Below are 18,707 nucleotides of genomic sequence, written 5' to 3'. Positions count from 1 at the left end.
CCTCCCTCTCCCCACCCTCCACAGGGCTCCTCTGACTCGCTTTTCTTCATCTGTAGACAGCATTAGGAGGGTGGACCTGAAGCCATGTCTGAGATTGAAGTGTAACTTGTCCTATGTCAGTGTGGTCAACCTGGGGACGTTACTCTGCCTCTCTGGGTCTCAGTTTCCTCATCTGTGGAATGGTTGTGATTGGGGCGCATGTCTCCCCTTGTTCATGTGGTCCAAACCATCTGGTCATGTAGGTCAAACATCTGCCACGTTCGAATGCTGCTCCAGTGTGTCATCTATGTGACCTGCAGCAATGAAAATCATCTCCCCGACAACCCTCAGAAGCGAATGCCACTTCCTACTTATAGATGTGTCATCTGAAGCCTGAGGGCATTCAGCTGGAAGATGTCAGAGCTGGAACTCCAAGCCAGAGACTAACCTCAGAGCCCGGAGCCTGAGAAGCAAGCATCTGCTTAGTCTGATTGTTAACAAGGTTTCAGGAGGTGCTTGTTCCTCCACCATTATGAGATGCAGTCACCAAACAGGAAGATGAGGCATCTCTGTCCCCAGGTCTCTAACGAGAGTGCTGGTGTGACTCAGTTTCCCTACACGGGCTTGTCCAGGAAGGGAGAGCTCCAGCTCCTTGAACCTAACCCAGGACCTGCAGAAGGATTAATGTAACAAGCTAAGGCAAGAAAATAAAATTAAACAAACAAAAGAAACGCAAGCAGGAAGGCCTATGATATGTTTAATGGTGCACAGGAGACGTGTCAAAGTCACGGTCACTCCACAAATGAAACCAGGATCACCCGTGGCTGAGCAGAGACTGAGCTGCGTGGACCAGAATACCCATGAGAATATAATCATTATTAATGCCACAGTGTCCCCAGGCCTCCCTGGAGCTCTTGCATCCTAGAGGAATCAGCAAGAGGGCTGACTTTGGGTGCCTCAAAGCCACGTGGGTTTTCTCACGCTTCATGGATACCTTCCTCCTTCGTGAGATTAAATATCCTCCCTCCCCTTGCTCTGGCTTTTTGAGGTGTAGAGAGGTCTCAGGTTCCTCCCAGAGATGGCAACCATGGAGGGGGCTCCACCATAGCCCAGTGAGTTCTGAAGCACAGGCCCATCTCGGTAGCCCTGCAGTGCAGTAAAGTTTGGAAGCCAGAGCTGACCCACGAGAGCCACCGTACCAGCACCCCTAAGAGGACCCAGAAGTCTCATAAGGTTGTTGCAAAAAAAAAAAAAAAAGGGGGGGGGGATGAGATACTGCTTTGAAAATAAGTTTATTTTCAGCACTTAAATGACAAATTTTATCCTAGCTCTAGGGGGGAGTAGCGGCACACCTTTTGATGTTCCCATCAGTTGGAACATTGACATTCCATTCAGAAGACCAGCTAACAAAACTGAACTACCGGGGGAGCCAGGAAGCTCCGAAGAGCTCATTTGTATCACCAGCCTTCAGCCCTTGCCTCCTTCCTTCCTCTCCCTTAGTAAGTGATTGATGGGGCGCTGGAGAGATGACTCGGGTGGTAAACTGCTGCTGCCGAAGCATGAAGAACTGCGTTCAGACATCTAACACACACGTGAAAAGTCAGATACGGTAGTGTGTGCATACACGTGGTCATGCACACACACGTGTGCACACATGCACAAGTGTACACACACACACACACACACACACACCCCATATCATATGAAACCTGAACCTGCTCTAGGCAGCTCATTTCTGACAGAAGAACCAAGGGACTGGTATATAAGCAGGAAACAAAATATCCTCAAAATCCACTCATCCCACTAGCATTTACTGGACACTTAATGTGTGCAGGCGCATCTGTTCGTTGCTGGAGACACAGGCCTGAAGCCCCTGAAATAAAGCAGGCATACTATCCAAGCTAACTCAGGTTTCAGACTTACATTAGACTGGTAAAGTTTACCTGCCACATCTCAGGTTTGCGTGGGTCACGTGACAGGAGAAGCCATCTCTTCCTGAACGTTCTCAGCAGAGCTGGTTTTGTTGTTATTGTTGTTAATCGTTATTTGTTTTGCTTTGCTTTGCATTGTTTTGTTTGACTATATTTACTGGGACTCTCCGCTCTCATATCCCAAGCGGCCAGCTCTGTAACCCGGGGTCTGCTTGGTGAGCTGAGTTCTCCCAGCTCCAGGCTTCTTGCCTGGGTCCTCTGAGGAGCTTCTGGTCTATAAAATAGCCAACGGAAAGGAAAAAGTGGGACAGGGATAAGGCGTGTCATGACTGGATAAGGTTTAGCAAATGTGAGAGCCAGCCTCCAGGAGTTTACACTACTGTTTAAGAAGAATGTATAAACACATCCCTGGAAGTCACCTTCACCCTTAGTCAGAGATGGTGACTCACATGGGGCCAACTGCATGGAGGAAGAGCTGGGACAGAAAAGTCCAAATAAGTTAAAATACGGTGCTGCTGTATCCAGAGCCTGGAACCTGGGGTGTTTCCAACATGTCCTGGCTTTGGACAGGGCCGCACAGTGAAGCAGAACCCAAGAGTCCCAGACCCTGGTCTCTCCTCCTCCCTCTGGGACTTCACTCCCTGTCTCTCAGATCTGTTCATGTCACCAACCCTGCCATGGCTCATTGCCTCTCACCTGGGCATCTGTTTGGCCGGCACATCCTCCTAGCCTCCCGTCCCAGCCCCACACAGTTAGGCCAGATCCACCCCTGGCTGGCCTGCCGCTTAGCAGTCTCAGCAGTCAGCACTGGAGACTTATTGGCGAGCTTGTGGAAGCGATAGCTGCTTCCTCCACTCTGCAGCGTCCTTGAGTGCAGGGACTGGCTCTGGTTTTCCTCACCTCTCTGTCTCCTGTGCTTAACAAAGCTTTTCCCTTTACCCACTGAGCCATCTGGGTGGCCCAGAGAAGGGAGTTTTGAAGATAAAAAAGAGAGATGTGGCATTTGCACACGTGAACTCTGGGTTTCTCTCACAGACAACAGAATTATGACGAAGCACCTCCACATTGGTCTGTTAGGAGCTCTGGCTCGGCGGCGGGACCTCTGCTGTATCTGGGTGTCTGTGTGAGGGGGGTATGAGGTGAAGAGAGGATTTTTTTTGGTAAGAGTATAAAGAAGTAAGTGCACATTCTATTTGATGACCTATGAAAATGCAAGTCATGCCAACCCAGTTCTGGGGTCCGATGGCAAACTTCTATGATGCTAATATTTGCACAGATACAGTCAAAGATCCTGTGTGAGGTTCCACACTTATGTGCTCCATGTCTGTGAATTCAGCCAGCCAAGGATTGAAAGACCTTGGAGGGAAAAAAATAAGTTAAGGTCTCAACTCAATATACACAGACTATTTTTCCTGGACAGTAAGCATGGTGAGTGTTTATACAGCACTTACATTTTATGGCGTATCATGAACAATCTGGAGGTGATGGAAAGTATACGGAGACCGCTCGTGGGTCGGTTTATATAAGAGGTTTGAGCATCCGCAGCTTTGGGTATCTCAATGGAGGGGCATGAAGCTAGCCCTCACTGGGCAGCGAGAGGCTCCTGTTTCTGCTGCTTGTGTGGTACGGTCAATGAGAGGAGAGCATGAGCCATGGCAGATCCTTGGAGAAGATGTAGGAGAAAAAAAAAATTAAGGACTCCCTGCCAGACTGTTGTTCCTGGTCTGCTGCCGAGGTCCTGGTATGATCCTGTGGCTCTTGCCAATACTCAGCCTTCCTTAAAGATCCAGAGATGTCTGGATGTAGAGAAGCCTCCATTCTTCCCCTTCATCACCTGGTGATGGGGGTCGAACCCAGAGCCTCACACGCGCTAGGCAAGTGTTCTGCCACTGAGTTATACTCCACTTCTTTGGAATTGATGGTTCTGAGACATTATCTTGCTACGTTTTCCGGGCTCTAACATGTGAATCTCCAGCCTCAGCCTCCAGAGTAGCTGGGATAGACGTGCTAACATGCCTGGCCTACTCATTATGGCGATATAATGTTTAATCAACTATTTCCAAAATAATTTAGCAATATCTACCAAAACCATAAAGACAGGGCTGGGAGTTTGCTCAGTTGATAAAGTGAAGACCGAATTTCATGCCTGGAATTTGCATTTTGAAAAAAAGGCATTGTGGTGGCACAAGCTTTTAATCCCAGTGCTGGGAGGTAGAGAGAGAATTCTAGGGCTTGTCGGCTGGCCAGCCAGCCTAGTGTACTTGGAAAATTCCAGGCCAGTGAGAGAGAGTCTCAAACAAACAGAAGTGAACTTACTTTGTATGCCAATTTACAAAACAACAATAGGTACACCAGCTTTAAAAATTAAAAGTGATCAATGCCTGAAGCATGACAACTAAGGTTGTCTTAAGGCCTCCACACACATGTGCAAATGGATGTACACAATCCTGGCTACATGTGCACCCTCTTCCTATCCCTCCCTGCTCAGACAGAGACACAGGGTAAAGGCAGACGTGCTTGATGCGGCACATTATCTCTTAGGAATTTATTTCACGGTTCCACTTAGAGTTATGCGAAGGGATGAATACATAAAGATGTGCTAGCTAGTGTTCCTTAATGCTATTTACATTATTTATGCCAGCACATAGAATGATTGTGACGATCAAGAAGCGGCCCAATCCACTGTGGCATTAGCTGCAGACCATGCTCTTTGCATTTTTTTTCCTGACTTGAGAATATTCCTTCTTTGTGTGCTTTTTTGATTCATCTTCTTCTAAACACACATCCTTATGTGGCCCTCAGCACCAGCAGATGAGTACTTTCAGGCAGCACAGCACCCAGAATAGTACATACAGTAACGTAGGTACATTATAATGCCCATTAACAGGGTCTGGCTCAGGGCAGCTGCTTGATAAATCACCATTGACTGATAGAAAGGAAGAGGAAGAAAGAGAACCTCACTGTGCCCATACGGAAAGAGTCCCAAGATACAGCTAAAAACAAAGTTCAAACCAGTGAGAACACGGTTATTACTGAGGGCCAATTAAACAGAGATAAATGAATATGCCTATCTACCTGCAAGGAATGTATGTAAGAGAATGTGAGTGTCTAAACAGATATCTGCGTGAGTGTGAAGGAATACAAAAGGCTCTTTAATGTCGTGGGCTTCTGAGCCATTCCATTCTATATCAGGACCAATCGATGGCTCTAGAACTATCTCCACCATACACCAAATTTAACAGCAAAATAGAAACCTCACTGGGCATGCTGGTTCACACTGGCAACTCCAGAAAGCACCCAGGAGACAGGCCAGCCCAGCCTACATATGTTCCTTTCTCTCTCTCTCTCTCTCTCTCTCTCTCTCTCTCTCTCTCTCTCTCTCTCTCTTTGGTTTTTCAAGACAGGGTTTCTCTGTGCAGCCCTGGCTGTCCTGGAACTCATTCTGTAGACCAGGCTGGCCTTGAACTCAGAAATTCGCCTGCCTCTACCTCCCAAGTGCTGGGATTAAAGGTGTGTGCCGCCATGCCTGGCTTTTTTTTTTGTTTTGTTTTTTGTTTTTGTTTTGTTTTCTCTTTTTTCTTTTTAAATTTATTTTATGTGCCTTGGTGTTTTGCCCACGTATGTGTCTGGATGGAAGTGTCCCTGGAACTGGAGTTACAGATAGGTGTGAGCCTCCGTGTGGGTCCTGAGTATTGAACCCAGCTCCTCAGGAAGAGCGGCTGATGCTCTTTAATCACTGAAGAGAGAACCATCTCTTCAGCGCCCCCTACAGAGCATCTCAAAAACAAAACAAAACAAAACAAAAATTAATAAGCAAGTTTAAAAATCAAACCAAGACAAGTCAGAGCTACCTGGTCTACCCTGGTAGCAGCAGGACACAGGTAAGAAGCAATGTCTGTGGCCATGTGGATCAATCCTCTTGGGAACAAACTGGGTTTCCATACGTGCAGACACCCTTCCTGCTCTACAGACAGACCACTGCTGGCTCTGAAGTCATCTGTTGACTTGGATGTTGGACCTGAGCAGGTCTCTCAGGTACCATCTTTTTTCCTGCTGGGGAAACTGAGGCTTGAGGAAGCACATTCCTTGCCTAAAGGAGACAGAGCTGAGAAGCCGTCTCTGGTTCTGAGGCCATGGACAGGTGAGAGTGGACTTAGATATGCACCACAGTGAAATAAGTGTCCCAAACCAACCTCCGAACAGCTTAGAGATGGCTCCAGCTCTGCTTTCTCAGTTCCCTGACCAGCCAGGGCCAGGCCTGTGGTCTCCCAGTGACTGGGCTGGAGTAGGACCCATGCCTAGGCCTCATTAGCAGGCACCAATTCTTTCCTGGCTTTATGCTAGAGATCCCTGTCTTGAGGACCCGGTAGTGGCTTCCCTAGAGTCACGAGCTGGGGGAGAAAGGTGTGCTATAGCTTCTTATCTCAGGTTAGAGCCACTTCAGTTCTTGACGAGGGACAAGGAGCCCAGACGCAGAACCTCCTGGACCCAGACTCATGCCTTCTCACTTCTAGCCTGAGACCCAGCCTGAGAGAAGCTGTGCTGACACCTGACAGGAGTCTGCCGTAAGAAAAGGCTAGGCTCATCATCTCCAGCAGGCAGTTGAAGATGAAGAACCCTAGCAGGCTGGGGTGTTAGGCAGAGCCCCCTCCAGGGGGTGGGGGTTGCGGGACACTTCATGGACTGGAATCCAAATCTCATTTCTTTGACCTTGGGCGAGCCTTTCCTATCTCTGAGCCTCGGTTTCTGTATCCGTAAGGAAGGCTGGTGACTCCAATGTCTGGTTAATTCTGACAGATGAGTAAGTGAACAGGCCTGCCAGGCAGCGAGCACCCTGCCGGATGCTATCCTTGGGCTGAGAAGGGATCCTGCCTCCAGCAGGCCTGACTATTCCCCATGTAGCTGTGATGCGCTCCCCATATACTTCTGGTCCATGAAGACCATCCTAACACTCAATGCTGGCTACCTTGATGAAGGCAGATCTGAAGCTCTCAGGAAAGTCTCTCTCTCTCACTCACACACACACACACACACACACATACACACACACACACACACGCCCCCAGGAACAATTATCTATGTTCTACCCATTGCTGGTCTGGTGAGTGGGGGCAGGGCACATCATGACAGTTGTTTTCTGGAGTGGAAAAAACCCAGGTTTCTGGGTGGCAGCTGCTGCTGCAGTTTGCTGCTGTTTGGCTTAGTCACCAGGGGCAGGCCAGGGATGCCGCTGGCTTCTAACCAAGAGCCCCTTTGGGAGCTGCCATTTCTGTACTGGCAGAGCTAGGGTTGGGGAATGGGGCAGCAGAACTGGAGAGGGTCTCTAGTGCCCTCTGAAGTACCTCATCTGAGTCTTTTTCTTTTTCCTGGAAGAAATTGGATCCATGTAACATGATCACTCAAAATAGTTGGATTGATAGACTCCGAGAAAGACAAGATCAATTTTGGTCGGAGGCCATCTCAGGCTAGCTCCCTGTAAATGGTGGGTGGTCATCTCAAACTGAAGTTGTAGAAAGACCTTTCCATCCCCAAATTATAGCACCCTGTGACTGGGGACTTTCCCAGAAATCAAGTAGACAAGGCTGGGTTCTCTTATCTATCTAGGGGGATAGCAGGGCTAAGGGCCAAGGTTACACGGCTGATGGCAAGAGCTCTCAATGAGAGTCAAAGCTCCCACAGACAGTGTGATACTGGGCAAGCCAGATCCCCTCCATGCCTCAGTTTACCCATTTACCAAATAGAGAGGGCACACTCTTTTCGAGACCTTTCTGGCTCTGGAAGTCTGATTTATTTCTGGGGTTTCTGCCTCATCTCTTACCACCTGGAGGTCGGCCAATGAACAAATATTTATAGAGAGCCCTTGGCATCTTGACAGGTGAAGCAGGAGGAAAAAAGTCAATTCCAGGCCAGCCCCTGTGGCTGGAGTTTGTCTAGAGCATCCAGATGTACACAGGCAACTGGATAGAGGTGACCACTGGTGCCACCGGGAGCCACTCAACTCTGGGGGGGGGGGGTCCAAAGACCCAGGGTAGACCTTGAACCAGACCTTGCAATCCAGGTGAGACTCACAGAACAGGGTGCTCTTGTGAGGCCCGAGGAGGAGTCAGAGATCATACATGCAATGTGCGAGGTGTGCACTGAACAACTTCAGGGGACAGCAGTCACATGTGGAATGGGTGGGGCAGTTGGTTTAACATTTTGTCCCTCCGTTTCCTCCTTGAATCATGAAAGTTCCTGTCCTGGTCGTGTGGGGAGAGGGATGAAAGCAGATGTGTAGAGGGCTCAGCTCCTGCCTGGGTTAATTACGTGTGTTGTGATGGCTGACGAGATGGATGGAGGAGTTCCTGGAAGATACTGTGTTCTAGAACAGTACAGCCCATGGACAGTCTTGGGATTAGCCGCTGTCAGATGGTAATAACTTTCCCATAAACTGCATGGTGAGGTGGTTCTGGTACATCAGCAGGGTCTCCTGGGAGAACTGTTTTAGGAAAATATTTTGACGCGCTGGAGCAAGGGCCCCAGGAGACCAGAGTAGTCTTTCTCACCCAGCAGGGATCTCGGTCCATTCCCTGTATGTGGTGTGTCTGACCCCCTGTACTTCCCACCCCCACCCCTACCCCACCATCTCCATACTGGGGAAGGATTTTCATGGTGGCTGGGCCCCTTGGCTCCTTGATACAGGTATCAGGGATCAAACTCAGGCCCCCTGGCTTTAGCAGGCAAGCTCCTTTGTCCACTGAGCCATTTCACTCACCTCCTGTGGTTTTGATTTGCCTTTCCCTAGCTTGTAGAGTTTAGCATTTGTTTTTGTTTTTGTTTTTCCTCACCCTTGCTAGTGTATTCAGTTATATTCTCTAAAGAAATGTATATTCATGCCAGTTGCCCATTTAAAAAAAAAAAAAAAGAGCTAGTCTTTTTATTTGTTGGGTCCTAAGAATTCTTTGTATGCTCTTAATGCTAGCACTTTATCAGTTGCTTGATTTTCAAACTCCTTTCTTCTCTTCTGAGGGTAGTTGGTGGTTATACTCAAGTGCATACTTTAGAGCCCCTGGCTCTCCTGTATGTCAGGCTGCAGATCATGGACTCCTCAGCCTGCGAACTGTGTCAGCCAGTGTCATTCCCTCACAGAAATCCCCTTCATATGAGCAGACAATGTCCTTACTCACAAATGCCAAGTTGATTCTCCTGCTCTGTAGAGGACTGATGTGTTTCTAAACGTATTCCATCATGGACAGAAGGCAATTCTTTAGATGGTTTCAGTGTTTTTAAACCTACCAAGACCGGGACTCCATCCATATGTGCTTGACAAGAATGCGTATTGTAGAGCTGGAGAGATGGCTTGGCGGTTAAGAACATTTGGTTCTTGCAGAGGACCAGAGTTTGATCCATGCACCCACTCAGAACAGGTCACAACTGCCTGTAATTGTGCTTCCAGAGGATCCCAATGCCCTCTCTGGCCCCTGCAGGCACAGACACCTTCATGTAAATATTTTTGGTTTTTTTTTTTTTTTAAGAGAGATTTTGTTACTCTGCTGCCATTGAGTGGAGAGTTTCATCAATGCCTGCTAGATCTAGCTGGCTTTTGATCTGTTCAAGTGTTCTGTCCCAGGGCTGCTCGGCTACCTCCTGTATCTATCCATTAGTTTTAAAAAGTCTACCACCAGACCATTACAGCTGTATTATCTACTTCTTTCCTTATTTTGTCCTCTAAAACTGCTTCTTGTTAGTCTTTTAACATGCTAAGCTCAGGACCTTGGCCTCTGCTAGTCTGACAACCTGTAATGCCTTTTTGTCTGTGCTTTGTGTGTGTGTGTGTGTGTGTGTGTGATATGTTCCTGCATGTTCCCCTGCATGTCTTGGGCATCATTTGTGGACTTCCTCCATAGTTTTTAAAGATTTTGGGTTTTGGTAACATATACCTTTAATCCCAGTACTCAGGAGACAGGAGAACAGGTAGATTACTGTGAATACGAGGCTAACCTTGTCTACATGCCAAATTCCAAGCCAGTCATGACTATATAGTAGGACCCTATCTCAAAGAAAATTATTTAGTGTGTGTGTGTGTGTGTGTGTGTGTGTACTCCTACCTGTGCCATGACACATATATAATGGTCAGAGGACAGCTCATTTGGTATGAGGGTTGGTTGTCTCCTTCCATCATGGGGATTCAACCCATCAAACTCAGGTCATAAGATTTGGTAGCATGCAACTGTACCTGCTGAGTCATCTTGCTTGCCACCACCCTCCTCCTCCTTTTTTTTTTTTTTTTTTTTTTTTTGGCTCGTCAGCCAGAGATTGCAGAGTAGGCTGGACTGGCCGCCTGACCAGTGATCCTCAGGGATCCGTTTGTCTCTGCCTCCTCAGCATAGTCTATCATCACACTCTACTTTTAAACAAAGAATCTGGAGCATTGAACTTGGGTCTCCATATCTCATGACAAGTACTTCATAGACAACCATCTCTCTGACCCCAACAGTATTTATGGCTCACCTTTGCTTCATTGTCGCCTCACCTCTCTGCGACTGACACAACATGCACACCCATACACCTGAACCTCACCCAGCAGGCATGTGTGCACGGCAGGCATGTGGGTGTGGCCATCATTGATGGGCTGGTTAGACTCAACAGCGATATCCCTGGGTAGATCCAGGACCCTTGCTATGAGACCTGGACTCACCGCTGTCCCTCTTTGGGCCTAGATGCTTCACCTGCACATAAGCTTTGCGAAGGGACAGGACGATCTTGAAGGTTCCTTTTCATTTCAGAGCCCACACCCCAAGTTCCTTAGGTGCCCTGATTTTGCTTGTATGCTTGGACAAGATTGGGTTGCCCTTCAGATGAGCAATTCGATCTTGAAGCTGGCCCAGAGATGACTTAGGAAAGAGAAGGGTGCAGGCTAAACTGGATCTCCTGGATGGCAGGACAGTCCCCATAAAAGGAAGGCTTCCTGGAAATGACTGCTTTGGTGCCAGTTCATATCAGCAGTCACGCTACCGACCCCCGGCCTTGCGAGAGTTTGTTTGGTTACTTTTTTCAGTGAATGAAAACGCTCCTTTTGGTCTTGTTCAGTGGCAACAAGAGAGAGCTCCCTGCCTCTTGTCTTCAAGCCTCTTTCCTTTCTGGTCACAATGAAAACACTAACAGCACTGTCTGATTCATTGACTATGAAGAATCCAGACCTTAATTTTTATTTTATTTTATTGAATCGGGGTCTTTCTACATTGCCCTGGCTAGCCTGGTACTCACCATGTGTGCCAGGTTGGACTCAAACCTTCTTAGTACTGAGATTAAAGCAGTGCACTATCATGCTCAGCCACACCAAGCTCTGAACTTTTATTTACTTATCTTTTGAGACAGGGTTTGAAACAACCTAGGCTTGTCTCAAACGTGGCTATGTAGCCAAAGATAACCTTGAACTTTTGATCCGTCTGTCCCACCACCTAAGTGTGTGCCCAAGCACACCAGGTTTTGTGGGTGCTGGGGATTGAACCCAAAGCACGCCTCAGCTATATTCTCAGTACATTTCTCTCTTCTCTTCTCTTCTCTTCTCTTCTCTTCTCTTCTCTTCTCTTCTCTTCTCTTCTCTTCTCTTCTCTTCTCTTCTCTTCTCTTCTCTTCTCTCCTCTCCTCTCCTCTCCTCTCCTCTCCTCTCCTCTCCTCTCCTCTCCTCTTCTCTTCTCTTCTCTGGGATGGCCTCCACTCTCTGAGGAAGGCAGACACTCTCAGACACTAGGATATGAAGCCCGCCTCTGGTTCCTGTTTCTCAGAGACAGAGCTGTGGAGATCCAAGGCCCCCTCCCCTCACTTCTCAGAGCCCCAGAAGGGCCGCCTGCTGCCTGGCTATTTTTATCCCAGGAGCTTTCTCAAGGAGCAGGCACATGAGTCCCAGCCAAGGCCGGTCCCTGTGGAAAACCTCCCCTCATGGGGAAGGAATCTGGGGGATTTTTTTTTTTTTTTTTTTTTTTTGGTTTTGGATTAGAGCCTTCGATTTTTGTTTCTCGCTGATTTATGGGGGCTTTTGTTGTTGACATGTTGTTTTGTTGGAATAAAGGTATTATGGAGTTATGGATCTGATCTGTTCATCACGGTCAAACTGGGGTCTGGGTGTATCTGTAGTGGCATGGAAACATGTGAGGATGGAGGTCAGGGCTCTTGTGGACTGAGCTGGGTAGATGGATGGCTTAGACCCCTGTGCCTGTTGTGAGCACAGGATGAGACCCTGAGTTCAGATTTCTAGCACATGCATACAAAGCCGAGTGTAGCAGGGTATGCACATACACCCCAGGGCTGGGGAGGCAGAGACAAGAGGGTCCCAGGGATCCTGTGGGATAGGGGTGGAGAAGGAGAAAGAGAACTAACGTGGATTCAACAGCCCCTCACGGGATCTTTACTCACATTTGCAAGGTCCCTAGAAGGCGACACAGTAAGGGTCCCAGTTTTACATGTGGCAAAATTAAGACTCAGGGGCTACCCACACAATGTACCAGGATATCCAAGGGAACAATGTTTTGCAACATTGTTCTCTCTCTCTCTCTCTCTCTCTCTCTCTCTCTCTCTCTCTCTCCCTCCCCCACCCCTCTGTGTGTGTGTAGGTGGGAAACCAAGCAACGTCTATACCCTTCTCACAAGGTTCCAGTGACCTTGATTCTACCAAAGTTCACCCTGGGTGACCAATAGTTTATTGGGGTTCCTTGAAGAGCATGGGCAGGGGTTATGGGCAGGAGTGTGGGTGAAAGCAAACATACTGGAAAGTCTACACCCAGCATGGATGATGGCATCCCCGTGGCTGTGCAGATGAAAAGCCCTCCCCAGCCTCTACCCTAGCCCAAAGCCATGGGCACTTAGGATAGGATTGTAAACACGTGGACTCAAGTGAGGGTTCCATGACCCTCACCCCGCCGTCCTTCTACAAGGGACCGATAGTGTCTGGTTTCATGAAGACAGCAGTCATTTTGCTAAGGGGACAATGCTTTGGAACACCGTGAAGGGAAGGTGTCTACACCCAGGGTTCGGGGAGCACCTCACTAGCTGGCCCGTTTCCCTCTGAGGTTAAGTCTCAGCTCTGCCACAAAGTTAGCCATGACACAAGACCAGCTGCTTGGCCTCACTAAGACTTGTATCCTTGGCTTCAAGCGTAGGAGAGGATTGCGTGCAATGGTGTCTGCATGGTCTGGAGATGGTCATCGCCTCCTCCGGTCTCTTGGATGGTATCAGTTCCTAAGAGCCAGGAGTCCTGTGCTGTCCTCGCCCCCATCACCTCCACATATCTGTGGGGGTCTGGGACTTGTTTTTCTTGAGCTGGGAGATTTCCTTTTTTTGTCTGCCTCAGGACAAGGTTTGGTCAGTGGTAATGTCTGAAGATGTCAGTTCTTCCTGAAAGGAAAGTCATCTGAAGGGAACATGCAGCCTTCCTGCATGATGTTCCATGATGTTAGAAAAGAAGGATCTTTATTGGAGGAAATAGCTGTGGAGGAGGACGGTGGTGGGGCAGAAGGGGTCCCTGTAGAGAAGAGAGACGCTCTTCTACCCCACACACAACCCCAGGTTCAGTCCAGCTGGGGAGTGTAGACTTTTCACCAACCAAAGCTGGTCGTGTGGCAGGGGCACACAGGAGTGGGGGTGGGGCAACAATGGTGAACCTTGAGACAATAACCGGGCTGACAATCAATCAACCTATCTGTAGCAGGAAGCCCATAGTTACCACATGGGCCCACTGGGCAACCTTGGAAAATGGACTCCAGCTCTTTGAACCTCAGCCTTAATGTCTGAGAATGGGAGTGATAAAAATATCACTTGTGCCGGGCGGTGGTGGCGCACACCTTTAATCCTAGCACTTGGGAGGCAGAGGCAGGCGGATTTCTGAGTCTGAGTCCAGCCTGGTTTACAGAATGAGTTCCAGGACAGTCAGGGCTACACAAGAAACCCTGTCTTGAAAAACCTAAATACATACATACATATATACATACATACATACATACATATATACATACATACATGCATACATACATACTAGTAACACTTGTGTCTAGGTTGAGGCGCTTGTTTCCATCTTGTGGCAGAGCAGCCCTGGGCATTGTTTGGTTCTATGGGCTGATGGGGCTCAGCTGGCTGGTCCTTCTCCTTCTTTGGGTATTGCCAGGATTGCTCGTGATGTGGCCAAGAGGGGCTCCCTCAGGGCTAGTATCTGCCAGATGCCTCTATCCTCTCAGTAGAGAGCCATATGGGTTGTCACACCCTCTGTGTGTGCTGTCACTTCTCCAAGGCTGAGCCTTCTTCCATCCAGCAAGGGCCAACACTGAAGAGGGCATTCCCTCACTGTGCGGCTTCTGCTTGTGTGGTGTTTTCTAATGTGTCCATGACTGCACCCTTGGCCAAGTCCAGAGCCAGTGTGCAAGGGCACAGATGTAGCATATATGCATGGGGCTTTGGTGTTAGAGGCTGAGGGGGTGAAACTGTTTCATAGGTATATTCTCCAAGGTGTCTGGCAAGGCTCACCAGAAAGTGCTTCATGACCAGGGCTCTGGGTTGAAGGAATGCTCTCCCTCTGGTTCTGTAAAGCTGGAGAAAGGAGCAGGGGACACTCCTGGGGCCCGGAAAGAAGGGCTAAGTCTTGGACACAGAGTCTGGATCTGAGGCAGATCCTGCTCATCAGAAGCCATTGGCCAGAGGAGGGGTCTCTGGGGACAGAGCAGACTTTCTGCCAGGAAAGCACTGGGAAGCCACTGACAGGCATGGGGGCCAGAAAAGGCCCCATGGAAAGTCACAAGTCCTTTACAGAACGAGGCCCCTTGGGGGAGAGGGGAAGTGGTGGCTTCTCTGCAAAGATGGAGGTGGGGGTGGGGTGTGACAGTAAGAGCAGTCAGCAGAGCTCCCTCTGGAAGGTTTCTTGTAACAGCTTCAGCCTCAGGAGACCGGCAAACCCGCGGTTAAGTAGCACTCAGAGAGAAATGGCAAAAGAACAGACGCTTAAGCTATCGGGTGGGGGTGAGGGGGTGAGGGAGGATGGGCTGGGGGGAGGGGGAGGGGGATGGGCAGGGTACACTGTGGCAGGGCAAAGGTCAACTCACACCCGCCATTTATGTTCTCTCAGCCACTCCTCCCGACCTGCCTTTGTAACTGAGAAGATGCTATGCCGAGATGCCTAGCTATCTACCCGGAGTCTGAGCTGAGTATTGACCAAATGTATATATATCCATACCACACTGCACAGACAGATATCTCCAGGAGCTCTGACTAGGAGCCCTCCAGGGCCTGGACAATTACCCAGTTTCAATTTCTGCCTAAGCCAGACACCCTCCTGACCTCTGGTCCCAGGGAAACAGAGCCTCGCACTGCACAGTGTCCCACAGTCTGCCGCCGGCTCCTGTGCCCACACTCTAGCCCTTGGGACCTCCCTGGGGAGGAGGCTTGGGTACCCAGTAGATAGACTGTGTCTATGAGAAATAAAACAGCTCTGTGCCCAAGCCCTGGGGGATGGGAGTGGGGAATTTGCTAGCCAGCCTAGCCAGGGTAGGAAGACCTTGGAGGAAACAAATGGAAAGAGCCCAGGGAAGACCTAGCACAGCTCTCCTGCAGAACAGCTCTGGCCAGAAGAGTCTTATTCATATTTGAAGAGGAATCGGATACCAGGTCAGACTAAGACCTGAGGGAGAGAGAGGGGCCTGCTATCAGAACCACTCTCTGCAGCCTAATGAGATGGAGGAAGAACCCCAGAGAAAACACAGAGAGGGGCAGGGGAGAGAGCAGAGAAGGGAGGAGGGGCATGGAGCACTCAAAGGAGGGAGGAGGGGCAGGGAGCACTCAAAGGAGGGAGGAGGGGCAGGGAGCACTCAGAGGAGGGAGGAGGGGCAGGGAGCACTCAAAGGAGAGAGGAGGGGCAGGGAGCACTCAGAGGAGGGAGGAGGGGCAGGGAGCACTCAGAGGCTCCCCTGTGGACCCACTGAGTGTGCCTTAGAATATGATTCTCAGCCTTCTGGGATGTCTGTGGGAAGCATGGCTTCTCTAACACCATGAAGATAAAGGTTAGGGTGGGGTGAGAGGCCACTGAGACCCATCCCCTATTTCTCTAGCAGAGGTCCTACCAGGGCTTGGGGCATTAAACGTGGATGAGGCGTGGCATTGGTTAGCAGGGCCCTGGCTGAGACTGCTACACTGGGCTCACAGAAACCAGGGTGATAACCTCACAGCAAAGACAATCTCTAAGTGGCTCCAAGCACAGGTATAACTCGCATGGCCATTGGCTGCCTGCCCCTGGCTCAACTGCAGCGAGCAACCCATGACAGACAGGTCCAGAAAAATCTGGGCTTTGTTTTTTTTTTTTTTTTTCCCTCCCCACATTTAGAATAGAAACCAAAGTCCTAGCTTTGTTTGCTAATTCGGAAATCCATTTTTCATAAATAGCAGCCCTGGAGCCATTGCTACCCCCAGGGCCTTTTCATTTGCTGCTGTTCTGCCTGTAAGACTACTCCACAGAGCTGCATACTCCCTAGGTTCCCGCAGGCTTTTGTCTAGCTCCCTAGGTAATAGCATCCTCTCACGCCTTCAGTCCATTCCAGAGTGCATGTGGCCCACGGGCTGCTTGTGACTGAGACACATACTGTGCGTATGTGCTTATGACTGAGCAAGGCTAATTTGCTCCTGCTGCTCTCTAACGGGGCCAGATGTTGTTGTTTGCAAATCGGGTTCAGAATTCTCTGGAAAGCAAGAACAGCTTTTTTGGGGGGGTGGGGGGCTGTCTGACTTCCCATGCAAACACTAGACAAGTAAACAGAAACAGTGACTTGGTAACTACTGTGTGCTTGGTACCTACTGGGTGCATGGTCCCCATCGGATAAGGGAAGGGACATGCAACATGACTGACCTGGTGGAGTCTGAGTGCTCTGAGAACCAACCATGGGGGAAGAGCTGAGGCCTGAGGGCACAGGGAGGCTGCAGGCAGCATGGACTTTCTGGAGGGAAGGGACCACTCTGAAGGACAGGCCCTGTAGGGTGAGTGGTTTGAAGAAGCTGGAGCCAAGGCCTTTCTAGCCTGTGTCCTCTTCAGCCTCTCACTCTGGGTCATGTCAAATCGCCCAAAGACAAGCACACTACAGGAGGATTCTTCAGGGCCGGTCTCTGTGGCCCGGGAAGACGCCATGTTGGGCCTGGCTTCAGACTAGATTTCACTCAACTAATGCAAGTAGCTTGAACTTGGATGAGGTTGAAGAACCCTGCTGGGTTCAGTGTGTTCTCCTGTAAATTAGACCCTTTGTTTATCAAATTGTCAGGAAGTGTCTTATGTGAGACTCTAGCCCTGTGACACAAAACATAGCAGTGGTACAGACTCCAGGTAGCACCTGCAGCTGGGGTAAGCCTGGTGCTTTCAGGGAGGACCCCTGTTTCTCTCTGAGCCTTTGATCATCACGACCAACCTTTACCTTTCTTTGAGGTGTGTCAGGGGTTCTTGGCAGGCTTTGTCCCCCATGCCTCTATCTCCAGGCTTAGCAGGTTGCTCTCTGGAGGATGCTGGGAGCAGGAGCAGTTGGGAGGAGGAGTCTCCCCTCATCAGCTACTGTTGCCTACTTCTGCTGTCCCCACCTTCAAACCCAGGGCCTTCTAAAGCTGGCCAAGTCAGATGCTGCTCATGGACTCTTGTCTGGTTTTGAAGCAGAACTTTGAGAAAAGGTGTGAGGAAGGACAGGAAGAGGTGGCTGGTGAGTCTGGGATGTGTTTATGTAGGAGACTCTGGCTGAGATTACTCACTCTGTCCAGTCCTCAAAATGCAGACTCTGAACCATCAGGGGATACAGGAAGTCAACAGTTGTGGAGACCTACGAGGGCCTGGCAATGGACCTCAGGCACCTCTAAATTCCAGCCCTTCTGCGGTCACCTACTATACCTCAGGGGCTGAAGGGTGATAGCCATGACTGCACCTGGCCTTTTCTTTATTCGGACTGCAGCCTTTGTGGACCTACACTGACTACCACAAGTTCCATGAATAGCAAAAAAATAAGGACTTAGCGCCCCCTGTTGGCAAATCTGGGTTATGTCTGAATGGCTGGAAGTGATGCCCCAAAGAGGAGGCTCCAAGCCAGCCCAATGTGATAGGTTATAAACAAGGGCTTTTTCTCTAGTAAACTCTTCCTTCTGCTGCCAACATTCACCAAGGGCATACAATTGCTTAATTTTAAAGTTATCATCTTCACTCATTAGTCAATATAATATGGGCTAGAGAGCTGGCTCAGTGGTTAAGAGCACTGGCTGCTCTCCCAGAGGTCCTGAGTTCATTTCCCAGCACCCACATGGTGGTTCATGACCTATAAAGGGATCTGACGCCCTCTTCTGGCATGCAGGTGTACATGCAGCAGAGCACTCATACATAAAATGAATAAAATAAACACAAAATTTAAAAATCAATATACTATACTATACTATAAATAAATGTTAATCAAACATAACCAAGATCCCTCTCTATGTGCCTTGGAACCAGAGAGCAGAGAAGCCTAAAGCCCAGACCTCAGATAAGTGCCTTCGGGCATCCACTCACCCACCCACCCACCCACTCATCCACTGACAAGGTATTAACATCCATTAATGTTATGAATCTCGAGGCAAACAACTTTGGAAAGACAGAAGATTTATTTCCATGCATAGTTTTGAAGGCTTCAGTTCACAGTTGCTTAGCTCTGTTAATATTAGACCAGGTAGCATATCATACTGGGGAGCCGCTGGTGGAGAGGAGAGGAGAGAGAGAGAGACAGAGAGAGAGCCAACAGCACTGCTTTAAGGCCTTAGGAGGAAACTTTCAGTCCAAATCCC

At 49.2% G+C, this 18,707-nt stretch overlaps 1 protein-coding gene across 1 annotated transcript in view; it reads left to right on the top strand.

Annotated features, from left to right (window-relative positions):
* Accsl (1-aminocyclopropane-1-carboxylate synthase (non-functional)-like) overlaps positions 1-18,707 on the top strand; it is a 75,123-nt gene that overhangs the window by 41,550 nt on the left and 14,866 nt on the right. The window lies entirely within an intron of this gene.

This window comes from Mus musculus, chromosome 2 (genome assembly GCF_000001635.26).
Source record: "Mus musculus strain C57BL/6J chromosome 2, GRCm38.p6 C57BL/6J".
Classification (NCBI taxonomy): Eukaryota; Metazoa; Chordata; class Mammalia; order Rodentia; family Muridae; genus Mus; species Mus musculus.
Note: the sequence above shows the minus strand (reverse complement) of the source record. Positions and strands in the feature narration are given on the sequence as shown.